Source organism: Ambystoma mexicanum, chromosome 10 (genome assembly GCF_040938575.1).
Source record: "Ambystoma mexicanum isolate Mex_15411 chromosome 10, UKY_AmexF1_1, whole genome shotgun sequence".
NCBI lineage: Eukaryota > Metazoa > Chordata > Amphibia > Caudata > Ambystomatidae > Ambystoma > Ambystoma mexicanum.
In genome coordinates, this window is record NC_090932.1 from 12,859,467 (window position 1) to 12,877,335 (window position 17,869).

Below are 17,869 nucleotides of genomic sequence, written 5' to 3' on the forward strand. Positions count from 1 at the left end.
AACTGACTTCTACCAGGACCCCCCGCCCCAGGGTGGCCTCTGGATCGTCTACCCATGTTACCAAATGCGTTATTCGACCTCTGATGGAGGATCGGGCATTGTGCACGCCAATGACCCTCTTGTCTACAATAAGCACACTGGTTTATGTTTACAGGACCCAATGGCGCATTTCCCTGTGGTACTTCATAAAAGGCAAAACACCCTATTACAAAAAATGTTCCCACACGGTCAGGGAGTGACCTAAATATGTTGATATATAAAAGGGATCATTATACTATATCCCATTTTGCTGATCTAAGTACATATATGGAAGTGTGTGCCCCACATTCATAAAACCTGCGGTCTTGAAAAAATAGACTCAATGTTAGTTATTTCTAAAAAAATACTTTCAATTTTTAATCATTATTTCATCATTAGTTCAAAAATATATAAAAACACTTATAAAAGTGTTTGGTATGAGTAAAACCCAACCTCACACAGCATGGTACTAAACAACAATACAAATATACAAATTCACATACATACAACCACATAGAACAATAAAAAACTTTTACAAAACAGCAGTGGATGAATTTAACAATTTTCCAAATACTGAGTATAATAACTCAGATACTAATAGCTCCCGACATGTTTCAGTTCTTGGTTTGCTCAAATGCATGAACTTTCTTCAGGGGAATAAAGATTTCTGAATTTCCACCATGCAATCCAAGGAAAGGGTTCTGGGTTCTCACAAATTTCCTAAATCAGGAAAACAAACAGAAAAGGGGAAGTCACCACCCATATGTACTAGTCACCTACAATAGGAAACAAATTCCATAACTCAGTGTTATTTGTGTAATACATCACAAACCACTGATAAAGTTAGGACATGATTATATTTTATCAGTCCGCCAAAACAAAACTACATACCTCTTGACTTGGTACCAGTAGTGCCAGTGTAGCCCCACCACAAATTAGCCATAAACTCCAAAATCGAGTCCTTGTTTATTTGATAGCTCCTGGTAGCTAAGGGCTCACTTTCCAAGCTGCAAACCAAACAGTACAAACTATTCGTCACAACACACAGTAACACACAGCAGAGAAGACATTAACCCTGTTAATAAAAACACACACCCCTGTGTGTCTTAAAGCATCACCATCACCACACCGTGATGCCTAGTATACATATTACCACCAATATTAAGCTTGGTCATCAGCAAAAATGGTGGATAATAGCGTCACCGTAGTCCCAGAAATGCCGTGCAAAGGTTGTCCCCTATGTCAAATTGTACATAATACCCTCTCTTAATTGTGTATTGGGTCCATCTTAAACCCATTCCTTTACAACCTAGGACAAGGATTACTATAATAGAGCCTGCGGTGAAACGCCATGCCTTACTCTATGCATATCTTGTTGTTTACTAGATAAAAGCGGACACGATGCGAACCACTCGTACTGCCTATATAACAGACATACCTTGTAATTCGCTTGATGCAGAGAGCGAATACTCATAGACCGGCCAAAAAGTGCCGTGCCAACATTTAAAACGCGGTGCACTATTATAAATAGTACTCGCGTGCAAGCCCGAGACGAGTGCTCCGATATACAAGACGGACTTAAGTTGTCACCAAACATAAAGGAGGGACTGATGGACTCCAATAGATGTAAAACACAAAAGAAGGACAAAGGCAGACTTCAAGTGTCGCCAGCCATCAAGGGAGGACTAATGGAACCCGGTGGAAGTGAAAACACAAAGGAGGGACAATAGGACTAGCCTGCAGCAGAAGCTACATAACAACACAGTGGGTATTATGGAAATCTACAACAACACACATAGTATAACTGTAAAAAAGACAGGAAACATGAATATCAGCCATATTCCCCACAGTACACCGTGCTATGAAGAAATATGTTCACATTAAGAACAAATGAAAAAAATAAAAATTAAAAAATAAAAAATGAAGGACTCCAAAATCAAGTGTGTCCCGGTAACCAATATATTAATGCCAGACAACATCAAAGAAAATAAACAAAGTATATTAAAAATTCAGATAAATGCCCGGAATCTAGTTTTACACACATCAGACACAGCTATTACGGCAGATTTACTCATGTGTATGTTGCCACTCAATTTCTTCATTAAGACCCACAATATGACTTTGACATTTGAATATCATTTTCTGTTCCAACAGTAACAATTTACTGTCAATTTCCAGTTTGTTTTTGCCTGTCACTTTCTTAAGAATTACCCATCTCAAATCCTCATGTGTATGCTTCATTTGCACAAAATGTTTAACCATGGGGGCTGTAATAATCTGATTCTTAATACAGCTACGATGTTCCACCATCCTAGTTCGACACTTTCTATTAGTTTTCCCAATATAATGCAAACCACATGGGCATGTGATTAAATAAATCACATTCTCAGTGTTGCAATTTGTCATGTCATTCAGAGACCACATTAAAGATGAATTCAGTTGAACCTCTTTCGTTTCTTTGGTATAGGCACACATGATACATTGTCCACACGGGAAATGTCCTTTGACGGGTGGTAAACCCCACAGTGTTGTTTGTCTGGGTGCTGGCAAATGTTTTGCTGATATATCATTTCTAATCAACATATTTCTAATGTTTTGACTTTTTTTGAAAGCTATTAACGGAGGATGTATAGATTTGTCATTGTACACCTTTTTCCAGGTTTTGTTAATAATACCTTTAATTTTATAGGATAGATTGGAAAAGGTGTTTACAAAAACAATACGATTCTCCTTGTTTGTCCCTTTCTCCCTTGTCTCCAAAAGAGCTTCACGGTTGTTATTGAATGCTCTTTTGGACGACATTTTCACCAATTTCCTTGGATAACCTTTACTGCACAATTTTTTAGACAAAGCAGCTGCACTACTAACATAATCCTGTTGTAGGCTACTGTTCCTTTTTAGTCGTAAAAATTGTCCGAAGGGTAAATTAGTTTTAATGTGATTGGCATGATGACTCGAAAAATGTAATAAGGCGTTTTTATCCGTCTTTTTATTGTATGGTTTTACCTTTAATTTACCTTCGTGATGGAAAATAGTAATATCTAGGAAATTAATTTCCTGAGTGTTAATTTCCTTAGTGAAGTTTAGAAAAGGATTTTGTGCATTAAGCCATTCCACAAATGAAAGAGCCTCAGCTTCTGACCCTTCCCATACTATGAAGATATCATCTATATATCTTAGCCATTTGATGAGATGTTTTTTGAAAGGATTAGTGTCGGGATAAATGACCAATTTTTCGAAATACTCTACATAGAGGTTAGCCAAATTTGGCGCCATGGCTGCACCCATGGCCGTACCCTCTATCTGTTCATAGAAAATTCCTTGAAATTGAAAAAAGTTTTTGGTCAATGCTAGTTCAGCACACCACATAATGAAAGCACTGCTAACTGGATGCCCATCTTCTCTATCTCTCAATATTTCTTCAACTACTTGAAGCGTAGCTCTTTGTGGAATAACCGTATACAAAGATTGTATGTCCAAACTGATCAATAGGAAGTTGTTACAATTGTAGGGCAAGTTCTCAATTTTATTGATGGCATCAGAAGTATCCCTTAGGTAGCTCTTCATTTTTGAAACAAAAGGCCTCAAATAATAGTCCACAAATTTCGACAGAGGTTCTAATATCGAATTTACCCCTGATACAATAGGTCTACCTGGGGTGTTAATCAGACTTTTATGGACTTTGGGAAGAATGTAAAACACCGGCACACGCCCTTGTTTTCTAGTAAGGTACTCATACTCTTGCTTACTAATCATATTAGCCTCATAAGCACTAGATACCTTGGTTTCAATCAAAGCCATCAGGGCAATAGATGGATCATGGGACAAGTGGCGATAACTATTGGCGTCATTGAGAAGCCGTAAACATTCACCAACATAATCTATGCGGTTGAGGAGAACAATAGCCCCTCCTTTGTCGGCTTGTCTTACAATGACGTCCTCTGTTGTGGCCAATTTGAGAATGAGGGCCCTTTGGGTATTACCAAAGTTGGAATGATTAGGTATACCACATCGTTCCAATTTAAGAACTTCTTTCAGAACTTGTTTCTCAAACACCTTGGACTCAGGCGTGTAACTATGTGCGGGAACACAGAAAGTAGATTTATTTCTCAAACCCGTGTGGTTGAGATTCTCATAAACATTATCATTCTGAAAATACTCATTCAGGTGCACTTTGCGCATAAAACTATGAAATTCAGATCTAAACTCGAAAGGATCGTGGAATTTAGTGGTCACAAAATTCAAACCTTTATTTAGTACTTTTTCTTCATCACTATTCAAAGTATAGTTGGATAGGTTAATTACCACTGATTCCTCGCCCTGCTGCGAGTTTGTATCTGATTCCCCCAGTCTCCTCGGTTGGGTCCCTGTCCTAAAAAAGGACGACCTTGTCTTTGTCTGTTCTGGTATCGCTGTGCCCGACCTCTGTCAGGCCCCTGTTGGTTGCCAGTATCTGTAGAGCCTGTGCTTCCATCATCACTTGAACTATACGAAGTGTTGCGAAAATGCACCCTCTTTTTAGCGGAGGACTGGCTATTCGTGCCATGGTAGAGACTCCCAAACTTATAACCTTCAACAACATAGGGAAAGCTTTTTTCATGTGAGAAATTGAAGAGATCTTTTCTCATTCTTTTGATACGCTCCAGTGGGTATTATGTACAATTTGACATAGGGGACAACCTTTGCACGGCATTTCTGGGACTACGGTGACGCTATTATCCACCATTTTTGCTGATGACCAAGCTTAATATTGGTGGTAATATGTATACTAGGCATCACGGTGTGGTGATGGTGATGCTTTAAGACACACAGGGGTGTGTGTTTTTATTAACAGGGTTAATGTCTTCTCTGCTGTGTGTTACTGTGTGTTGTGACGAATAGTTTGTACTGTTTGGTTTGCAGCTTGGAAAGTGAGCCCTTAGCTACCAGGAGCTATCAAATAAACAAGGACTCGATTTTGGAGTTTATGGCTAATTTGTGGTGGGGCTACACTGGCACTACTGGTACCAAGTCAAGAGGTATGTAGTTTTGTTTTGGCGGACTGATAAAATATAATCATGTCCTAACTTTATCAGTGGTTTGTGATGTATTACACAAATAACACTGAGTTATGGAATTTGTTTCCTATTGTAGGTGACTAGTACATATGGGTGGTGACTTCCCCTTTTCTGTTTGTTTTCCTGATTTAGGAAATTTGTGAGAACCCAGAACCCTTTCCTTGGATTGCATGGTGGAAATTCAGAAATCTTTATTCCCCTGAAGAAAGTTCATGCATTTGAGCAAACCAAGAACTGAAACATGTCGGGAGCTATTAGTATCTGAGTTATTATACTCAGTATTTGGAAAATTGTTAAATTCATCCACTGCTGTTTTGTAAACGTTTTTTATTGTTCTATGTGGTTGTATGTATGTGAATTTGTATATTTGTATTGTTGTTTAGTACCATGCTGTGTGAGGTTGGGTTTTACTCATACCAAACACTTTTATAAGTGTTTTTATATATTTTTGAACTAATGATGAAATAATGATTAAAAATTGAAAGTATTTTTTTAGAAATAACTAACATTGAGTCTATTTTTTCAAGACCGCAGGTTTTATGAATGTGGGGCACACACTTCCATATATGTACTTAGATCAGCAAAATGGGATATAGCATTTCCCTGTGGAACATACTGTCCTCTAAATAGCGAATTACCCCCTCTAGGGCCTCTAACAATTTGCTGTAATAGGACTTTTGTTTTTAAGTCACCTTTTCTCTTTTGAACTCTTTCTTTTTCATTGTTGTCACGATTCTCATAGTATTGAGCCATATGCAATACTTCTGACTGTGACTTAGCTTGCCAAGCGCTCTCTGAAGACATCATTTGCGACTGGATGTCAGGCAGCAATCCACACACAAATTTGTCCACGAATAGTCGTTTCCCAGACTCTGTACTCAAATGTTGTCCGCTGAAATCTGAAAATACTTGTTCGAACCGATAAAAGAACTCGGTAGCACCCTCAGACTTTCCTTGGACACAGGCAGTAAGCTTGTCCCAAATAATCCTCCTTTCAGGAATTATAGCTTTTAATTTTGTAACTATTCTATCAGGCAAAGTCAGTATTACCTGTGGTGGTCTCTCGCCAGCTGGTCTTTCTCTATCTAGTCTAACCATATTATCCCATGTATCTCCTAACCCTGGTACATCGTCTACAGTCCTAATCTGTTTCTACAAATCAATAGGCAGGAGTACGGGAAACAACAAATCAATATCGCTTAAGGTAAATACTGATGATTGCAAGACAGACTGTATCTCTTTGTAGAACCCTGTTGGATTCTTCCTAATATCAGGAAAATAGATTGATTAATGGTGTTCACTTCCTGTCTCGAGAACGGTATGTGAACGAACTGTGACACATAATGTGCAGGGATGTCTTGAGCAACTGCACCCGTTGCAGGATCGGCGGGAATCTCAAGTTTTGGGACAAATGTCGGAGGAACCTCTCTCATAGGCAACTGAGAAGTAGGCAACTCCGAACGCTTCCTGAGCAACAAAGCTAGACCGAGCGCTAAAGCAGCTGAAGAAGTGTTAAACGAAAAAGCCTTGTCGTAAATATTCAGTAATTCTGCGGGAGAATAAATCTTTATTTTTATACATTCATCCTGCAGGTACTCTTACATTACCTGTATCACTATCCTCTGCATTTCTGGTGTATACTGACTATAAGTGTCATATACTTCAATGGGAGTTATCGACTTGTCTGAAATCCACCTACTTGCATCTTTCGTACAAATTCGTGTTTCCTCATTTATCGATTTACGACAAGGAAAGAACCGTTTCTGTACTAACATAGCGTCCAAACTATCACCATCTTCATCTTCATTCCGTAACCTTTCCAAATCCCTTCTGTACTCAAAAACCCTCTCGACGTGCTCATGTACTTTCTCCGCAGTATCTCCAGAAAATGCTAAAATATTCAGATCCCTTAACCCTTGTGGGAGATTTATATCATTTAACCTGTTCCACATTATACCTAAATGAACTCCCAATCCTTCAATAAAAACGTTTTTCTCAGGAAAATTGTCTAAGTTCGAGAGTGTGGCAAAATGATCAGCTTGTTCACCCCTCTCCATGCAATGTCTAGCCCATGCAGTCAATTCATGCTTTCAGTATTACAAGTTACAATCCTCGATCCCGCTCCCCGATCAACTACAAGCAGCGCAGAACCACTTGGAAGAGGGAGAGTAGGCAGATCTTGTATATTAAGCAAAAAGGGTGCTGTTACTGGTGCAGCAGGCAAACCCACCGGACCCGTAACAGCAGGCAAAGGTGGAGGAACAGGTGGAGGTGCAACGACAAGAGGAGGAACAACAGCCGCAGGAAGAGGAACATTAAGAGGAGCAATAGGAGGAGCAGGAGGAGCTACGGGAGGAGGAATAACATCAGGGAGAGGAACATACAGAGGTGGCGCAGTGGCACCAGGCTTTCGTTCATTTAGAAGTTTGTCAATCAGCTCATCAGATACATGAAAGTCTTTAGAAGGATACATTTTCTGGATACCAAGTGAGAAAGCCCTATCCATATTCCTAACTGACTCAGACTGTTTACTCTGGTCATATAACAATGCTTTTTCGGCGTTCGTCATATGACGGCGCACATGTTTTTCCCTACTCTTAAATTGCTGCATAGCTTCTTTCTTCCAATTCTGTAAAAAATCAAATGCTGCAGGTCTAGCCTTTTTCTTTAATAATATGGATTCTAAGTATTCAATACGAGGAATTTCAAAACTACCATTGATTGGCCACTGAAGTTCGGAAGCATGTCTAGTTTGTCTGTGCCAAATATCATTAAACGTTATACTACCAATGCCGTGCTTACAGTACATAGTACACGCCGGTGACCGCTCCATTGGCGCCGGTCGGCCAAATTCCAAAGATTTTCTGTCACTGCAGAATAACGCCCTGAAACAGGCAGACAATTTCCCAGGCATATCAGAATACTGGTGTTACCTGGTCAATAATTGCACTTGCAAGTGTAATACGCCAAAAACAAATTATCAGGATACTTAAGAATCGGGTCACGACTCACCTGATCAAATCCTAAGGAGGTCCAATCGGATTTCAAAGAACTATCAAAGGTCCCACGTGGTTGGTGATTTTGGCAAATCTGCCCGCCTCAATATATGGACCCTTGCGTGCTCAGCGTCCAGGGATCGGGTAGTGCAGCGCTGCTGAGGTATCACTTCTCATCCAAGAAAGGGGCACCCTTTTACAACGTCCGATCCCGATCCGATAGCCGCCTCAACCTTCAACGAGATGGCATCAATCTTGAGGGTCCCTATTCGGGTGCCATCTGTAAAAGCAAAAGGAAATATCGAGGCTGAGTACCCCAAAAGGAAATACACCAAACACGGGCTTATAAAGATTCACAGATCTTTATTCTAAAACTGTACAGTTACAAAGAAAAAAAGTATCAGATACAGATAGCTATCTGGCCCTCCGTACATCACAGGGAATACCATCCCTTTCGGTGTGAGAAGTGAGAGGTACTGGACGTCTAAACAGTTGTACATTTTATACATTTCCAATCATAATGTCCAGCCCCTCTACAGGTTAATAATACCTGGTTTAGAGTTCGTGCCAAGTTCACTTCTGGCTTGTCCAACTATATACTCATGGATCATCCTAAATTCACATACAAACAAGTCACAATGGCAACAGTGTTTTCATGGGATTAACAATAAGCCTTAAACACATGTCCTATACAATGCAGTTCAGCTAGTGTCCACGTTCAGTATTGGTATAACATTGTAGTCGATGTATGTCCACGAATCGGACTTGTTGGCGCAGACAATCCTCTGTCTATCAAGTCAGAAATGGGACAAGGTCTCTTTACTCAACCCAATCATTCGGCCAACGGACAGTTTACACATTAACTAACGTACAAGGTTCATGACGGCTCAGTTACAAGCGGCAAACACTGTCCACCAGTTTAGAACACAGAATCACTTTAGAATAGAAATCAAAATGGCAGATGGACCTAAAATGGCGGCGAAGGCAATCTAAGAAAGAAACTTTGCAATGCGGTTTTCTTTCCAGAGCCACTGGGCTTAGGCCAATATATACAATAAAGGAGGCACAATATGATATCCCGTTTAACAAGGTAGGGTCTTGCCCTTGTCCCCACACTCTTCTCCATTTATTTCAATGACATTGTAAGCTCTCTCCCTACTGATCTTGTGGATTCACCCAAACTAGATGGGTCAAATACCAGTATCCTCAAGTTTGCAGACAATGTGGTTCTGATCTCTCGAACACCTAGTACACTTAACAGCTAAGCACCCAGTTTGTAAAGGTCTGCGATTTGAAGGGTTTAGCTGTTGACCCTTCTGAAAACCAGATTCATGAGGTGTGGCAGAGGAGGAGAAAATACACGGATGTGTGCATTCATATTGGTGGCCAAGAGCTAAAGGAAGTCAACGTGTTTAACAACTCGGGGTTCAGATTCACTAACAATGGCAAATGGGGCCACCACATTCACAGAGCCAATTTAACCCTAAACCAGAGATGCACAGCGATCACACATTTTGTCAAGAGGTTTTGGGAATAATATTGTGCCTCTGGCATTGAAGATGTATCGTTCTCAGGCAGTGGGGCAGATACCCATGGAGCTGAACTGTGGGGGCCACGGGAGAATCCCAAGTCTAAATATGACGGAACATGTCTTCCTGAAAAAGCTGCTAATGTCACCAGTTCTGGTGGCATGCTCTGAACTCAGTGTGACCACTGGGAGAGATAGAATGCCCCTGAAACCATTGCTAGATTGGGCAAAACTGTGATCTAAGCATGACCTGGGGAATTACTGTGCCACACTTCTGGATCTGATGAGCTGTGAGGGAGCTAGTGGTGTCCCCTGGCCCGCCTACATTTGGTCAATGCTCTACACTCTGAATCTTGAACGTGTCTGGCTTGACCCTTGATCAATGTTCGGCAATGATTGCTCGACCATTGAAGCTGCTCTTAGAGTTTGGGCGCTTAGCAAGGCGTTTGCTAACTGCTCATCTCGAACATGTGGCTGAAGCTACCAGGAGAATTACGTAATGGATATAACATCACCATTCGTGTGCGCACTCATCAAGAAACTCAGGTTGAACATTTTGCCATTGTTGCCTTTGACGAATCTGTGGTACAGAACCGAGAAACAATCGTGCCCCTTCTGTGAAGTTAGTTATGGATCTGTGCAACATTTTATATATGTCTGCCCGGGGTACTCCTGCATCCACACAGGTAAACTTAAACATTGGCTGAACCATCATGGCATCAGGACATTGGGCCATGCCGATCGAGATCATGCCGATCGAGAACATGCCGAGCGAGACCATGCCGATCGAGACCATGCTGATCGAGACCATGACAATCAAGACCATGCCAATCGAGACCATGCCGATCGTGACCATGGCGATCAATACCTGGCCGATCAAGACCATGCGACCGAGACCATGCCGATTGAGACCATGCCAATCGTGACCATGCTGGTCATTACCATGCCGATTGAGAACCTGCCGATTGAGACCATGCTGATCGAGACCATGCTGATCGAAACCATGTCGATCGAGACCATGCCGAGCGATACCTTTTTGCAGGAGCTCACACAATCCAGATGGGGTGTTTGCAGTTCCGAGTTACCTACTCAGGGCCTAGAAATGAAGAAAACAAAAGTTAAACTGTCTGGAATGATCGAGTTCGTAAGTTATTTGTCTTACTATTTATCAACTGATAGACACATCTCAGGTCCCTTTCAGCATTATCGCCTTCATGGACCAATATGCACTGGGCTATTTACATATGGATGTAGTAAATGCGCTTTGATGTTATGACTCATGGTGACTGATTCTAATAACGTTACTTTCTGGGTGTACTATTGTGACTGCCGACCATTCTTCAAGTAAGGTGCTGCCTTGACTATGGTGGGGGCAGGTCATTAAATGCCCGGGGCGCTTCAAGGAGAATCAACATAGACCAGTCCCTACCGTCTTCATCTACTTATAGCCTCACATTCTAGGTAAAGCCATTAACGCTAAGCACAGCCCCAGCAGTCCATATACCGCCATAGTAGGCCAAGAGCAGTTATTGTGACTGCGTCCCAGTTAGAGCCCCGCACACAGTATACAAGGCATAGCCTTACATGTAACATGTGCTGTCATGATATGCCAATCGCAGCCTCACGTGCCCCAATATTGCTAACGTGCGCCAGAAGATGCATCACATATCTGTTATAGTTGCCATATGACAGGTACAGGCTCACGTGTACAGGTGATGTCATCAAACGGCAGTGCACCTTCAACCAAGCCCACACACGTGGCCCTTTCTTACCCCTTCCTTGATCTGGGGGATGGAAGACCAACCCACCATCTTGGCCTCGCCACTGTACCACACCTGGCACAGCAACGAATTGATTTGACTTTTCGGCCAGCTTGGTGCCCCTTTCTTCTTTAGATCAATGAAAACTAGGAGAGTCCGAACACGACGACAGAAGGCGACTGAGGTAAATCCCGGCGCTCTGACCTTTACTGGTGCAAGACAGAACTTCGCTCCGATAATGAGCTCAGCAAGGACCTGTGGCATTCACAGCTATGAACTCAAGTTTCCGGAAGACCCAAAGCAATCTGGAAAACTCCAACCTTTCCACACACTTTAGACAAGCACATTATTTTAACTGTGCTGTGAAAATTGCATGAATGCATTACTGGTAATCCAGGCCATGTCACGGGCAATGGTCACCTCCTCTTCATCACCGACTCTCCTTACAGGCAGCAGTCACTAACAGTCTCTAGGATGTACAACGCCCCGCTCTTCTTTTCCAGCCATCATTGGGCCTTTCTTGGAGGCCTTTCAGCTGGTGAAAATGTAGCATTGGTCCTTCAGGACTTGTAGGTTGAATGTCACCAACACTGCTCGTGACTTGGATCACTGGGACGCACTGAGGAGCAAGAATCTTAAGGGCGTGAGACCTCCTGGGGCAATCAGGCTGCCCGTCTGGTACTGGTGTGTGCTCTTGACTGTCTGGGCTTCCATGTATTCAGAGATTTCTCCTCCACTGCCTGATCCTCTCCAGGACTGACCTTCTGGGGCCTGGCCCTCCCTATCCTCCTTTTAAACTATCTGCTTGTTCTGTCTTTTTTGTCTCTTTAACTCTTTCATTCATGGTCTCCCTTGCTCCACATATACTCTACTCCTCTCACGCTCCACCCCTCCCATCTCTTTCCCTGTTCTCTTCTTCCCTTCCTTTCTCCTTCCGTCTCCTCCTCTCCTCAACCATCTATGTTCTCTTTTGAACCTTACACCATGTTCTCTTTCTCCTCTCCACCTACTGATCCTTCCACCAAGCATTTCCCTCTCTCTTTACCTCTTTGCCATTGCATCAGAAATCTCCATTTCCCACCTTCGCACTATTTGTCTCTTTTCCACTCCCTCACATCTCTTTCCACGGCACATTTTCTGACCATCATTGGCCTTTTATAAGCTCTGTGATGATCCTCACTTACTTTACCCCCTCTTCCGCCCCTTTTCCTCTTCTTCAACACTCCCTTTCCATTCCTTTTCTGCCTCCACCTGACGTTCTCTTCTTTGCACCTCCCCAACTCCTTCTCTTTTCTCCACACTCTCTGCACCTCCTATAAGCCCCTCTCTCCTCAACACCTCTCTGCACCCCCTATACTCCTCTCTCGCTCCTCCACACCTCTCTGCATCTTCTATACTACCCTCTCTCTCCTCTACACCTCTATGCATCGCCTATTCCCCTCTCTCTCTCCTCCACACCTCTCTGCACCTCCTATTCCCCTCTCTCTCTCCTCTACACCTCTCGGCACCTCCCATTCCCCTCTCTCTCTCCTCAACACCTTTCTGCACCTCCTATACTGCTCTCTCTCCTCCACACCTCTCTGCACCTCCTATTCCCCTCTCTCTCTCCTCCACACCTCTCTGTGCCTTCTATCTCCTCTCTCTATCCTCAACACCTGTCTGCACCTCCTATACTCCTCCCTCTCTCCTCCACACCTTTCTGCACATTCTACACTCCTCTCTCTCTTCTCTACACCTCTCTGCACCTCCTATACTCCTCGCTCTCTCCTCCACAACTCTCTGCACCTTCTATACTCATCTCTCTCTCCCCTACACCTCTCTGCACCTCCTATTCCCCTCTCTCTCTCCTCCACACCTCTCTGCACCTACTATTCCCCTCTCTCTCCTCTACACCTCTCTGCACCTTCTATTCCCCTGTCTCTCTCTCCTCAACACCTGTCTGCACCTCCTATACACCTCTCTCTCCTCCACACCTCTCTGCACCTCCTATTCCCCTCTATCTCTCCTCAACACCTGTCTGCACCTCCTATACACCTCTCTCCTCTCCACCTTCTATGCTCCTCTCTCTCCTCTACATCTCTCTGCACCTCCTATTCCCCTCTCTCTCTCCTCCACACCTCTCTGCACCTCCTATTCCCAACTCTCTCTCCTCAACACCTGTCTGCAACTCCTATACTCCTCTCTCTCCTCCACGCCTCTCCGCACCGCCTATTCCCCCTCTTTCTCCTCAACACATGTCTGCACCTCCTACACACCTCTCCCTCTCGCCCACACCTCTCTGCACCTTCTATACTCCTCTCTCTCTCTTCTATACCTCTCTGCACCTCCTATTCCCCTCTCCCCCTCCTCCACACCTCTCTACACCTCCTATTCCCCTCTCTCTCTCCTCCACACCTCTCTGCGCCTTCTATCTCCTCTCTCTCTCCTCTACACCTCTCTGCACCTCCTATTCTCCTCTCTCTCTCCTCCACACCTCTCTGCACCTTCTATACTCCTCTCTCTCTCCTATACACCTCTCTGCACCTCCTATTCCCTCTCTCTATCCTCCACACCTCTCTGAACCTCCTATACTCCCCTCTCTCTTCTCCATACCTTTCTGCGCCTCTTATACGCCTCACACTCTTCTTCACAGCGTTCTGCACCCCCTATACTCCTCTCTCTCTCCTCCACAGCTTCATGCACCTCCTATACCCCCCTATCTCTCCTCCACACATCTCAGCACCTCCCATACTCCTTCTCTCTCCTCCACACCTCTCTGCACCTCCTATACTCCTTCTCTCTCCTCCACACCTCTCTGCAACTTCTATATTCCTCTCTCCTCCACGCCTCTCTGCTCCTCCTATACTCCTCTCTCTCTCTCCTCAACACCTCCCTGCACCTCCTATACTCCTTCTCCCTCCTCCACACCTCTCTGCAACTTCTATATTCCTCTCTCTCTCCTCCACACCTCTCTGCTCCTCCTATACTCCTCTCTCTCTTTACTCCACACCTACCTGCACCTCCAATACTCCTTCTCTCTCCTCCACACCTCTCTGCACCTCCTATACTCCTCTCTCTATCTCTCCTCCATCTCTCTCTGCACCTCCTATACTCCTCTCTCTCTACTGTACACATTTCCGCACCTCCCATTCCCCTCTCTCTCTCCTCCACACCTCTCTGCACCTCCTAGACTCCTTCTCTCTCCTCCACACCTCTCTGCAACTCTCATACTCCTCTCTCTCTCTCTCTCTCTCCTTCACACCTCACTGCTCCTCCTATACTCCTCTCTCTCTCCTACACACCTCTCTGCGCCGCCTATACTCCTTCCCTCTTCTCCACAGCTCTCTGCACCCCTATACTCCTCTCTCTCCTGCACACTTCTCTGCACCTGCCATACTCCTCTCTCTCTTAAACACCTCTCTGCACCTCCTATACTCCACTATTTCTCTGCCACTGCTCCCTGCACCCCTATACTCCTCTCTCTCTCCTCCACACCTCTCTGCGCCTCCTATACTCCCTCTCTCTCCTCCACACCTCTCTGCACCTCCTATACTCCTCTCTCTCTCTCCTCCACACCTCTCTGCGCCTCCTCTACTCCTCTCTTTGTCTTCTCCACACCTCCCTGTGCCTCCTATACTCCTCTCTCTTTCTCCATGTTCCCATGCACCTCCTTTACTCCTCTCTCTCCTCCACAACTCTTTGCACCTCCTATTCTCCTTCGCTCTCCTCCACACCTCTCTGTAACTTCTATATTCCTCTCTCTCTCCTCCACACCTCTCTGCTCCTCCTATACTCCTCTCTCTTTCTCTCCTCCACACCTCTCTGCACCTCCTATACTCCTTCTTTCTCCTCCACACCTCTCTGCAACTTCTATACTTCTATATTCTTCTCTCTCTCCTCCACACCTCCCTGCACCTCCAATACTCCTTCTCTCTCCTCCACACCTCTCTGTACCTCCTATACCCCTCTCTCTATCTCTTCTCCACCTCTCTCTCTCCACTTCCTATGCGCCTCACTCTCTCCTCCACAACTCTCTCCACCTCATATACTCCCCTCTCTCTCTTCTACACCTATCTACACCTGCTATTCTCCGCTCTCTCTCCTCCACACCTCTCTATACCTCCTATACTCCCCTCTCTCTCCTCCACACCTCTCTGTACCTCCTATACTCCTCTCTCTCTCCTCCACAGCTCTCTGCGACTCAGATACTCCTCTCTCTCTTCTCCACACCTTTCTGCACCTCCTATACTCCTCACTCTCTTCTTCACACCTTTCTGCACCCCTATACTACTCTCTCTCTCCTCCACAGCTTTCTGCACCTCCTATACTCCCATCTCTCTCCTCCACACCTCTCTGCATCTCCTATACTCCTTCTCTCCACTTCACACAACTCTGCACCTCCTATAATCCTCTCTCTCTCGTCCACACCTATCTGCACCTCATATACTCCTTCTTTCTCTCCACACCTCTCTGCACCTCCTATACTCCTTCTCTCTCCTCCACACCTCTCTGCACCTCCTACATTACTCACTCTCTGCTCTACACCTCTCTGAACCTCCCATATTCCTCTCTCTCTCCACCACAACTCTTCACACCTCCTATACTCCTCTCTCTCTCCTCCTCACCTCTCTGCACCTCTTGTACTCCTCTCTCTCTCTCCTCCACCTCTCTCTGCACCTCCTATACTCCCCTCACTCTCCTCCACACCTCTCTGCACCTCATATACCCCTCTCTCCTACACAGCTCTCTGCACCTCCTATACTCCTCTCTCTCTCTTCTTCACACCTTTCTGCACCCCCTATACACCTCTCTCTCTTCTTCACACCTTTCTGCACACCCATACTCCTGCTTCTCTCCTCCACAGCTCTCTGGAGCTCCTATACTCCCCTCTCTCTCCTACATACCTCTCTGCACCTCCTATACTCCTCTCTCTCTTCTTCACACATATCGGCACCTCCGATACTCCTTCTCTCTCCTCCACACCTCTCTGCACCTCCTACATTCCTCACTCTCTCCTCCACACCTCTCTGCACCTCCGATACTCCTCTCTCCTCCATACCTCTCTGCACCTGCCATATTCCTCTCTCCACCACACCTCTTCACACCCCCTATACTCCTCTCTCTCTCCTCCTCACCTCTCTGCACCTCCTATACTCCTCTCTCTCTCCTCCACCTCTCTCTGCACCTCCTATACTCCGCTCACTCTCCTCCACACCTCTCTGCATCTCATATACTCCTCTCTCCTACACAGCTCTCTGCACCTCCTATACTCCTCTGCCTCTCTTCTTCACACCTTTCTGCACCCCCTATACTCCTCTGTCTCTCCTCCACAGCTCTCTGGAGCTCCTATACTCCCCTCTCTCTCCTTCATACCTCTCTGCACCTCCTATACTCCTCTCTCTCTTCTTCACACATATCGGCACCTCCTATATTCCTTCTCTCTCCTCCACAGATCTCTGTACCTCCTAGACTGCTCTCTCTCTCCTCCACAACACGCTGCACCTCCTGTACTCCTCTCTCTCTCCCACACCCCTCTGCACATCCTATGCCCGTTTCTCTCTCCTCAACACCTGTCTGCACCTCTTATACTCCTCTCTCTCCCCCACACCTCTCTGCACCTCCTACTCCCCTCTCTCTCTCCTCCACACCTCTCTGCGCCTTCTATCCCCTCTCTCTCTCCTCAACAACTGTCTGCACCTCCTATACTCCTCTCCCTCTCCTCAACACATATCTGCACCTTCAATACTCCTCTCTCTCTCCTCTACACCTCTCTGCACCTCCCATACTCCTCTCTCTCTCTCCTCCACACCTCTCGGCACCTTCTATACTCCTCTCTCTCTCCTCTACACCTCTCTGCACCTCACATTCCCCTCTCTCTCTCCTCCAAACCTCTCTGCACCGCCTATACACCACCTTCTCTCCTCCACACCTCTCTGCACCTTCTATACTCCTCTCTCTCTCCTCTACACCTCTCTGCACCTCCTATTCCCCTCTCTCTCTCCTCCGCACCTCACTGCACCTCCTATTACCCTCTCTCTCTCCTCAACACCTGTCTGCACCTCCTATACTCATCTCTCTCCTCCACACCTCTCTGCACGTCCTATTCCCCTCTCTCTCTCCTCAACACCTGTCTGCACCTCCTATACACCTCTCCCTGTTCTCCACACCACTCTGCACCTTCTATACTCATCTCTCTCTCCTATACACCTCTCTGCACATCCTATTCCCCTCTCTCTCTCCTCCACACCGCTATGCACCTCCTATTCCCCTCTCTCTCCTCTACACCTCTCTGCACCTCCTATTCCCCTCTCTCTCTCCTCAACACCTGTCTGCACCTCCTATACTCCTCTCTCTCCTCCACACCTCTCTGCGCCTTCTATCTCCTCTCTCTCTGCACCTCATATTCTCCTCTCTCTCTCCTCCACACCTCTCTGCACCTTCTATACTCGTCACCTCTCCTCTACACCTCTCTGCACCTCCTATTCCCCCTCTCTCTCCTCCACACAGCTCTGCACCTCTTATTACCCTCTC